Source organism: Papio anubis, chromosome 10 (assembly GCF_008728515.1).
Source record: "Papio anubis isolate 15944 chromosome 10, Panubis1.0, whole genome shotgun sequence".
NCBI lineage: Eukaryota > Metazoa > Chordata > Mammalia > Primates > Cercopithecidae > Papio > Papio anubis.
The window spans coordinates 66879705-66889906 of record NC_044985.1 but is presented as its reverse complement, the minus strand read 5'-3'; the positions used below and the strand labels follow the sequence as shown (position 1 = coordinate 66889906).

The 10202-nt window shown below is 36.9% G+C and overlaps 1 pseudogene across 1 annotated transcript; it reads right to left on the bottom strand.

Annotated features, from left to right (window-relative positions):
- Positions 1–3182: 3182 nt before the first annotated feature.
- Positions 3183–3995, bottom strand: LOC116269173 (annotated as a pseudogene). Its single transcript, XR_004176585.1, has one exon. The product of XR_004176585.1 is annotated as a histone deacetylase complex subunit SAP18 pseudogene (transcript).
- Between the last annotated feature and the right edge of the window lie 6207 nt (positions 3996–10202).

Here is a 10202-nt window from a genome sequence, read left to right as displayed (position 1 = left end):
GTCACAAATGGCAGCATCTCATTTTTGAAGGCTGAATAATATTTCATTATATACCACAATTTCTTTATCTAATCATCCACCAAAGGACACTTTAATTGTTTCTATATCTTGGCTATTGTGAATAATGTTGCAGTTAACATGAGACAGCAGCTAGCTACAGGAGTAGAGATTTTATTTCCTTTGAGTATATATCCAGAAGTGGGATTGCTTGATTATTGTAGTTCTAGATTAAATTTTTGGAATTATAATAGTTCTATCATATTTTGGAGATATGGTAATTCTATATTTAGTTTTGGACTATGTAGGAAACCTCCATACTGTTTCCAACAGTGGTTGCACCAATCTACATTCCCACCAACAGTGTACAAAGGTTCTCTTTTTTCCACTCCTTCCCCAACACTTGTTACCTCTTGTTTTTTTCATAACAACCATCCTAACAGATGTGAAGTGATATCTCATTGCAACTCTGATCTGAATTTTCTTGATGATTAGTGATGTTGAGAACCGGTTCATATACCTGTTGCCATTTTTATGTCTCCTTTGGAAAAATTTATTCAGGTTCTTTGCCATTTTTTAATCAAGTTATTCATTTTTTTGCTATTGAGTTGTGTGAGTTCCTTATATATTTTGGATATTATCCCTTTATTAGATACATGGTTTGCAAATATTTTCTCCCAATCTGTAGGCTGCCTTTTCATTTTGATGATTGTTTCCTTTGCTGTGCAGAAGCTTTTTACTTTGACGCAGTCCCTCTTATTTTTGCTTCTATTGCATGTGCTCTTGGAGTTACAACCAAAAAATCATTGCCAAGGCCAAAGTCAAGGAGCTCTGCACCTATGTTTTCTTGTAGGGGTTTTGCAGTTTCGGGTCTTATGTGCAGGTCTTTAAGCCATTTTGAGGTTTTTGTTTTTTTGTTTTTGTTTTTTCGCATTCCTTAATATAAGGGTCTGATTTTATTATTTTGCCTGTGGATATTCAGTTCTCCCAGCACCATTTATTGAAGAGACTAAACTTTCCCCATGCCATCTCATTGGTGCCATTGTCAAAAATTAGTTGACTGTATATGTTTCGGTTTATTTCTGGGCTCTCTATTCTCCATTGTTCTGTGTGTTTGTTTTTATGCCACTACCATACTGTTTTGATTACCATAGCTTTGTAGTCAATATTGAGATTAGGTAATATGATGCCTCCCTCTTTATTTGTTTATTTATTTTTACTCAAGATTGCTTTGGCTGTTCAGGGTCTTTTGTGGTTCCATATGAATTTTAGATTTTTTTTTTCTATTTCTGTGAAAAATGTCATTGGATTTTGATAGGAATTGCATTGTATCTATATACCACTTTGGGTAAATAAGAACATTTTAACAACATTAATTCTTCCAATCCGTGAACATGGAATATCTTTCCATTTATTTATGTTTCTTCCATTTTTATTAATGTTTTATAGTTTTCTGTGTACAGATCTTTCACTTCTTTGATTAAATTTATTTCTAAGTTTTTTATGCTATTGTAAATGAGATGGCTTTATTTCTTTTTCTGAGTTTATTATTAGAATTTAGAAATACCTCCTATGCCCTTGTCTAGACAGAGTATGGTTTCATAAACTGGAGCATAGGAATTCTTTGAAAACATTCATTGTCTCCAATAACAGGAGAATACACTTATAAAATTTACAGTAAATATAGATTTAATAAACCTAGGGAGAATAAAGATAGCATAGATTTTTGCATGAGTTCTTTCATTTTTCACTTTATATCCATATAAACCAACAGTATTCTTACATCCCCTGGAAATTTTTCTCTATAAATTGTCCAAAATACAAATGATGTTTCTTCGCACTATCCCAAATTAGAGTGCCTTTTCACTCACAGCCTTGTTCTTGTGTAGCTGTGAAATGAATGTTCTGTCTTTGGCAAATTACAGTCAATCTCTACTTCTTGGTAATTTACACAACATTAAAATAGAGCCTTGTTATTTAAAAAATCAATAACTTGTTCAGGATATCAGAAAGTCATAAAAGCTATGGAGAAAAACAAAGCAGGAACAAGAGATAAGAAATGCCATATTAGGGGTAGAGACTAATTTTAAACAGGGTAGTCAAAGAAGGTCCTAATGAGAAGGTGTCATTTGAGAAATAAAAACAAATACTGTGAGAGCTTGAATCATGCAGAAATTAGGGATGAGCTTTCCAGACAGAAAGACGAGCAAAGGCAAAAGCCTTGAGATCAGAATGTACCCAGTGTATTTGAAAGACAGAAAACTGGTGCAGCTATGCAGAGTAAGAATGAGGAGAAGTAGTAAAAGATGAGATAAAGAGGTGGGGGAGAGGGGCCATGAAGACCATAAGAACTTACAGATCAGGATACAAACTTTAGTTTTTACTCTGAGGGACAGAGATAGCCATTTGAGGGTTCTAAGCTGAGGAGAGACGTGACATAACTTACATTCAAAAGCATCACTCTGGTTGAGCTAAGAATAGGCTCTAGGGAGACAAAGATGAAAGAGAGACTAAAACCTGACAGTGGTAGTGGGGTAGTGAGACAGAGCTGGACTCTGGGATTTGCTGATGGCTTTCATATAGATTGTGAGAAAAAAGGAGGAATCAATGACGATTCCAAGGCTCTTTGGCCTGAGCAACCATAGGATGTAGCTGTCATCAGCTGAGAAGGGGAAGGTTCTGTTTGTACATGTTACATTTGAGATATGTATTAGATATCCAAGTGGAGTTGCTGAGTAGGCAATTCACTATAGGAGGTAAAAGTTCAGAAGACCTATTTTCAGGTTGGATATAAAAATTTGGGAGATGTCCACATAGAAATAATATTAAAAACCATGAAATTGAATGAGATCACAAAAGGAGTAAGTGTAGACAGAATAGAGACAACATTCCAGGACTGAACCCTTAGAGCTTCCAATATTGAAAAGTTGGAAAGATGAGGAGGTGCCAATAACAGAGACTGGGAAGTGGAAGCCTGTCAAGGAAGAGAAAAAAGGAAAATGATCACCTGGTCAAGTGCTGATGGTGGGTCCAGACAGAGGAAAATGAAGAATTATCCATCGTATTTAGCAATATGGAGGTCATTAGTTACCTTCATAAGAGTAGTTTCAGTGGAATGATTGGGGTGAAAACCTATTGTAGTAAGTTTTTTTTTTTTTTGTTTTTTGTTTTTTTTTTTTTTTTTTTGATTACACACATATATTTAACAGTACAGTTTTACACAGAATGCTAAGAGCACTTTTCTTCATATTTTACAGAAGGGCTTGAAACATACAGACTTTCTGTTAGTAATCATACAATAGCACATCCGAATCTAATTCCTAAATAGATGATGCATTATAATTTTAGAATTTAAAGGCTTAATGGCAATAATCAGGGGAGGAAAAAGAGTAAGTTTATTTTACATAACTGACGGAAAAATAAATTCAAGAAGTTGTAAATAGAATTTAATATGGTCTCATGCGCCCTGAAGGAGGTGGTGCCCGATTTGGAGGGGTAATTGCTATGTCCAAGTAATCTCCTATCTGGAACTTCTGTGACTGCAGGGTCATGGAATCATCAGTCCTCTTTCTGCCAGACATGGTGCTGCCAATCTCCTTAACTCTATAGCCGGGTCTTTTAACATCAGTAAAAACAATTGCAAAATTGAAGTGAGTGCCCTTCTTTCTAGCTTCTGGGTAGACTTCTTTTACTAAGCTTGTCAGTTCTTTCAAGGTTGCATCCATCCAAGTGTAGATCTGCAACTCGCTGGACGGTACATTTCCCCGGGAGAACTCGTCCATTCGGTGGTGGCGGCCGTTATTGGTGGTGAAGACCCGTAGCAACAGTGGGCATGTCTTCTCGCGGTCGATTGGCTTCTCTGGCTCCTTCTTAATTTCCTCCTGGGTAACGCGCGACTCCACCGCCATCTTCCTCCTACGGCCCGCGAGACGCTCGCCCTGACCTCCGACCCCTGCAGCGAGCATGAGCACGAAGTCCTGTAGTAAGTTTTAAAAGAACTTGAAGAATGATACTGGAGGTATTTGAGAAGTTTTGCTATAAAGAAAACGCAGATATGGGAATGAAGAAGAATGAAATTGCATTGAGAGAACATGTTTTCGATGGTCAGAGATAAACCATGTTTATGATGGAATAATCAATAACAAGAAAAAAATTGATTACTCAAAAGAGAGGTGAGAATCGTTATAATAGGTAAGAGGAGATAGGATCTAAGGTCCTAGTAGAAGAGTTGCCTTTGGATGAATCAGACAACTCCTCTAATGTTCCAGATGGGAAGACAGAGTATATGGTCACAGAAATTTGTAAGCGAATAGATGTAGTGATGAAAATTTGTGGAAATTCCCTTCAGATTACCTCAGTTTTCTTAGAGAAAAAGGAAACCAGCTCAGCTGAGAGTGAGGACTTGGGGAGTGGGGATAAGTACAGCAGATTCACTAGCAAATTCTCAAATTTACACTATTAATGAAATGTGCAAAAAAAAAAAAAAGCCTATTTTATTTTCTATAACTCATTTAATATTCTTCTCAATATTCCACCCTATTTGGAAGGAAGTGAGAGGACAAGGACTTATCTCAAAATGGCCAACTGATAGCTCCAGTTTAAACAACCTCGTAATGTAAAATATTTGGTTAACTCAAAGTTTAGCTCGATTTCAGAGTTGAACTTTTCACCCTCCTCCTCCCAAACTGACATCTAGGTATAGAGGAAAGCTTACAGAATTCAACGGATTATCCCTTCCATGTAGCCTGCCATCCTTGCGCTGGTCTCCACTCTGATGTGGCTGGTGCGACCCTTAGATATGCCGTTGTTTTACAAAGGAATATAAAGTCTGTTATCTTTGCTCAGTAATGGGCTGCTGACACTTCACCTCCACCCCATCCAACTCTCACTGATTCAACCCCTAGTCAAATCTTGCTTCCTGTGCAGCTATCCTAATGGAGTTTAGAGGTGACTCCCATTGAATGGCCTCGCCCACTACTGCAGCAAACCATTTTGGGCAAATTCCTAGCAAGACCCCCTCCAAACACAGCTGGACTCTCAGAGCCAGGTATGTTGCCTCAGATTCATCTTTGTAGCCACCTTCATCTACCATCGCCACGTATTACCTCACATGTTGACAGAGAGCCACCCGAAGTGACAGCCTCATATGAACAGTCCAAAAAAAAGTTGAACAAAAGCTACTCTATTTTTGGCTTTCTTGCAAACTTGTCAGCCTGGAGAAGGGAAGTCAGAAACCTATGTCTGATTAATTCTTTCGCACATATTCTGAGACCAGAAGGAACAGGCTTTTTAACTTTCCTTATGTCAAGGTCTTCCAGAGTATCAAATCCTCCTTCTTTGGGATGCTAAGCCTAACTGCTCAGCCTAAATCATAGAAGGATATCTTTGCTATAATATAAACGCAAATATGTGAGTCCTCTTGGCATGATTCTAAACACAGCCTTGGATCAACTTGGAACTAGGGATTACTAAAAACGAAAATATATTAGCTTAATAGTCCTAAGGTATTATCCTTTCCACACCAACAACTATAAACATAATCAGTGCTTTCTACTTTCTCTGTATAATTTGGAGAATTGAAAATACCTAACTTTCCACCATAGTGTGACATTAAAAGGATGATTTTTTTTTTCAAACCAGTATTTCATTCTATGATAGTTTTAGTCATACATGTTTTGTTGTTATCATTGTCTTTTCACTTTAATTCTGCACTGAGGTGATTTCCCAAGGGGTACAATTTTGAAAAATCAAACCAATCAATAAACATGTTTTACTGCTATCTAAACTCTAAATGCAAAATGTTATACCAAGTGATTATGTTGAGGTTATTTATGCAATTCCTTTTAAAGGTCACTTTTCTAAATTGAAGGCTTTCTATCACAGTGGCATTGCCTGTGTTTTGCTCATCACTGTTTAACCTATAATAACCTGTTTTCCTCTTGGGAGAGGAAAAGCTCATTAGTTCACATTAATACACACAGATTTGACAGCCAGTGCTGTTACGCCTTCAATGCTTATTAATACTCATATACCACAACCTTACTGAGAACTTGTCTTCTTGTCTAATAATGCATTGAAAGCATTATATGAAAGCATAGCTTCACCAGACATGCTTGAGAGTTAACATTATATGTAATGGATCAAAAATGTTTACTCTATTGATTGTTCCTCTTCAAGGTTTAGTAATTTCTTAATCACACAGAGTTGATTATGATAGAGGAAGTCAGTTCACTTGAGCTAAGTGTTTTTTTGTGATATGAGAACATAGATATTTTTGGCCTAAACTACAAATATATTGAAGGTTAGATAAAATTGTAAGATAGTAATATTCATGTTTTACAAGGACAAACAAGTATTAAATTCTATAGTGGGACAAACTTAATGATACTTAGTCGATAACATCCCAAAATGGTATATTTCATTGTAGTTTTATGTTACATTAGTAGAATTCTTCTAGTAATATTTTGTTTTTATTTCATGCTGAACACACAAAAACTTTGGAAAACATTTTCTAATCACCAATTGATAGACACATGATAATTAAAATTGTATTAGGTTCCCATCTTCTTCAAAATGCTCTAAAAAAACTTTAAAATAACTGGTAATCTTTGTCCTCAGATGCTCACAATTTCTTGTTTTCTGGAACCAGTGATTCCTACTCCACAAAAGTACATCTTTCACTGTTCTGGATTCTATTTAATCTGAGCAGATATTCCGTGAATACTTACTAAATACAACCACTACCACGCTGGGTGATGAAAGGGATAGGCTTTTTAAAATTTCCTTTCAGTTCTCTAAGAAGTTTATGGCTCAACTACAGAGAAGCTGACACACATTTAACAGTTAAGTAATAATCTAATGAATTTCCATTTCAGTGCCCTACTGTCCTAATATAATTCATATAATGGGTTTTAAAAATACTTAAGCTGTATTTAAAAGTGACCTGTGGGAAAGCCCTAGCATATAAACACAGAAAACCAGGTAGGTTTTAGTTAAGCAGCTGCCTACAGAGCCAACTTGAAAGCTACCACTGGGAGGAACATGTCAAATCTAGACCTAGATTTGAATCAAACTCTACTCCTTACTATTTGTAGGGCTTAGGGCAAGCTGCTTAAGTCTCAATGTCCTTGGTAGTAAAATGGGAACAATTATACCTAGGTTGCTTAATGGATGGTAAAAATTTTCCATGAAGCGTCTGACATAAATAGTAGGTGCTCATAGCTTAAAAGAGTCCATAAAGAAGATGGGCTTGAAGGATGGATGCAAAAAAAAACATAAGGCAGCCGGGCACGGTGGCTCACGCCTGTAATCCCAGCACTTTGGGAGGCCGAGGTGGGCGGATCACGAGGTCAGGAGATCGAGACCATCCTGGCTATCGCAGTGAAACCCTGTATCTACTAAAAATACCAAAAAAAAAAAAAAAAATAGCTGGGTGTGGTGGTGGGCGCCTGTGGTCCCAGCTACTCGGGAGGCTGAGGCAGGAGAATGGCGTGAACCTGGGAGGCGAGCTTGCAGTGAGCAGAGATCACGCCACTGCACTCCAGCCTGGGTGACAGAGCAAGACTCCATCTCAAAAAAAAAAAAATAAGGCATTCTGAATAAAGGGGGTATAAACAAATTCTCAGAAGCAATTTGATGGTGGCATATCTAGAGTGACTGCTAGAGTGAACAAAAGGTTATATTAGAACTAGTGAAAAATAAACTGGAATATACAAGGTAGGGCCATATGTTAAAGGGTTTTGAATTTTAGGTTGAATTTTATCCTTTCCAGTAGTTCTAAAATGTTAGTGTACATCAGAATCACTTACGATGCCTTCTAAAAATGCTGATTCCCAGAATCCAGGCCCAGAGATTTGGTTTAGTTGATGTGGGATGACCACCTTCAGCAAATATCACAAGTGATCCTGATGCTGCAATTCATGCATGATGTACTACACTTTGCCAAGTGAAATACTAACCTAGGTTTATTCTTTATTGACGGAGTAACATATAGGGAAAAAAATTATAATTTAAGATCAGTCTTCCAGCTATGTCTAGAATGAATTAAGCATACAGAAAAAAATTAAACAGCATTATATTAATCTATTCATAAAATTATCAGTAACTTCAAGATAGTCAAAATCATAGTGGAACATGAATGGTGGATATGAAACATATTTCTAGACTAGAACTAGAAGGACTCTGATTAATTAAGAAAATAAAGGCAATACAAAATCCTAAAAACAACCCCAAAATTTCAAACCTAGAAGACTGGGTGAACAGAATGAAAGAAATTGGTAAGAGACACTAATTTGCAAAGAAAAGATGATTGAGTTCCATTCCCAGTATGTGTAGCTTAGGATGGCAGCAGGATCACCCAATGGACACAAATGTTCATTAGGAGTACTAGAAGTCTGAGTCGTGAGTGAGAATATGAGACTAATAATAATAGATTTATTATTATTAATATTAATAGAGACTAATAATAAAAGATTTTTAAACATCAACACAAAAAGAGATGTTTAAAGCCCTAAGAATGGATCATTTCTTCAAGGAGAAAAAAAAAAAATGAGAAAAGCAGAGGGTCAAAGGAAAAGAAAAATTGTTAAGGAGACCAACAATCAAAAGAACGTGAGGGCCAGGGGCGGTGGCTCACGCCTGTAATCCAGATAATCCAGAATCATCTCTCCACCTCAAAATCCTTAGTTTGATCACAACTGCAAAGTCCCTTGTGCTAAGATAACATATACATATTCTTAGGTTCCATTGCTCTGCCTACCACACTGACTAGTTGTCTACAAGCCTTTTCACAAACATTTCCAGGAGATGCATTTTTTATCAGAAGTTTTTAGAATCTGGTTGCATATGGAGGGTGCAATATCTAGAGATCTAAAGATAGCTAACAATACAAGTAAAAAAAAAAAGCTTTTCTTAAAACAGCCAACAGGAGCCTATTAGTTGCGGACTTCATATGTTCTAGTGATAGATGTGTTATTCTTTCCATTAACACTGTAACAGTTAAACATCAAGGAAAAGTAGGAGAGCAATATTTTCAACAAAGGTGAAAATAGTGGGAAACTTTTTTAGTTGTCAAAATAATTGGGAGGAATACTAGCGGCATTTAAAGGGTGGGGGCCAGATATGCCAGATATACTGCAATACAATCACTAGGACTATACCCTTAAGAATGAAATGGCAATGTGCATGATTTCTGCAAGTGAAAACTTATTTATAATTACTTGGGCCTGGAACCTAACTCCACTTCACATGTAAATACAAAGTATGTCTGGCATTCTTTATGCAGTAACCATGTATGTGGTACCATGTAATCAAGGAAAAAAATGTATTTGCTTTACCCAGAACTTAGCAAAGAGTTTCTCAATATTTTGGAAAAAAGTCACCATCATCATGCTCCTTCAATGTATAATACAATACAATGTGCATTATTAGCTATTGTATTCAACATGCTTTCTATGTATAGATACACATCATTTGGCCAGGCACGGTGGCTCACGCCTGTAATCCCAGCACTTTGGGAGGCCAAGGCAGGCGGATCACCTGAGGTAGGGAGTTCGAGATCAGCCTGACCAATATGGAGAAACCCCATTTCTACTAAAAACACAAAATTAGCCAGGTGTGGTGGCACATGCCTGTAATCCAGCTACTTGGGAGGCTGAGGCAGGGGAATCGCTTGAAACCAGAAGGCGGAGGTTGTGGTGAGCCAAGATGGCACCATTGCACTCCAGTGTGGGCAACAAGAGAGAAACTCCATCTCAAAAAAAAGATACACATCATTATGTCTTCAAGTGTAATTGTGCTCATGAATTTACACACTGGAATGTGTTTATTGTTTTATTTTTATTCCTTTTTCATTTTACAACTAGGGCATTTATTTTCCTAAATTTTTGTATGTAGGTAGGTTAAATTATCTGAGAATTCCATGTTACTATCATGAAGGAGAAATAATAACATATTTGTTATACAAAGGGAGGCTTGGGACTGTGCTGGATTTTCGGGGCTATAACTAGTCTTGTTCTTCTCTGTGGTATTGATTTTATGTGGTCTTTGAAAATTATAGATGCTACTTACTGTAGTCACCAAATAAATATGAAGATGTGTGTGTCACTTTTATACTTCAAACAATTTAGTTGGCTGCTTAGAGCTTTGTCATATGCCATGTCTAGCAGTCCACAACTTGTCCCTCTACTAGGCCCAGGGACTTTCCT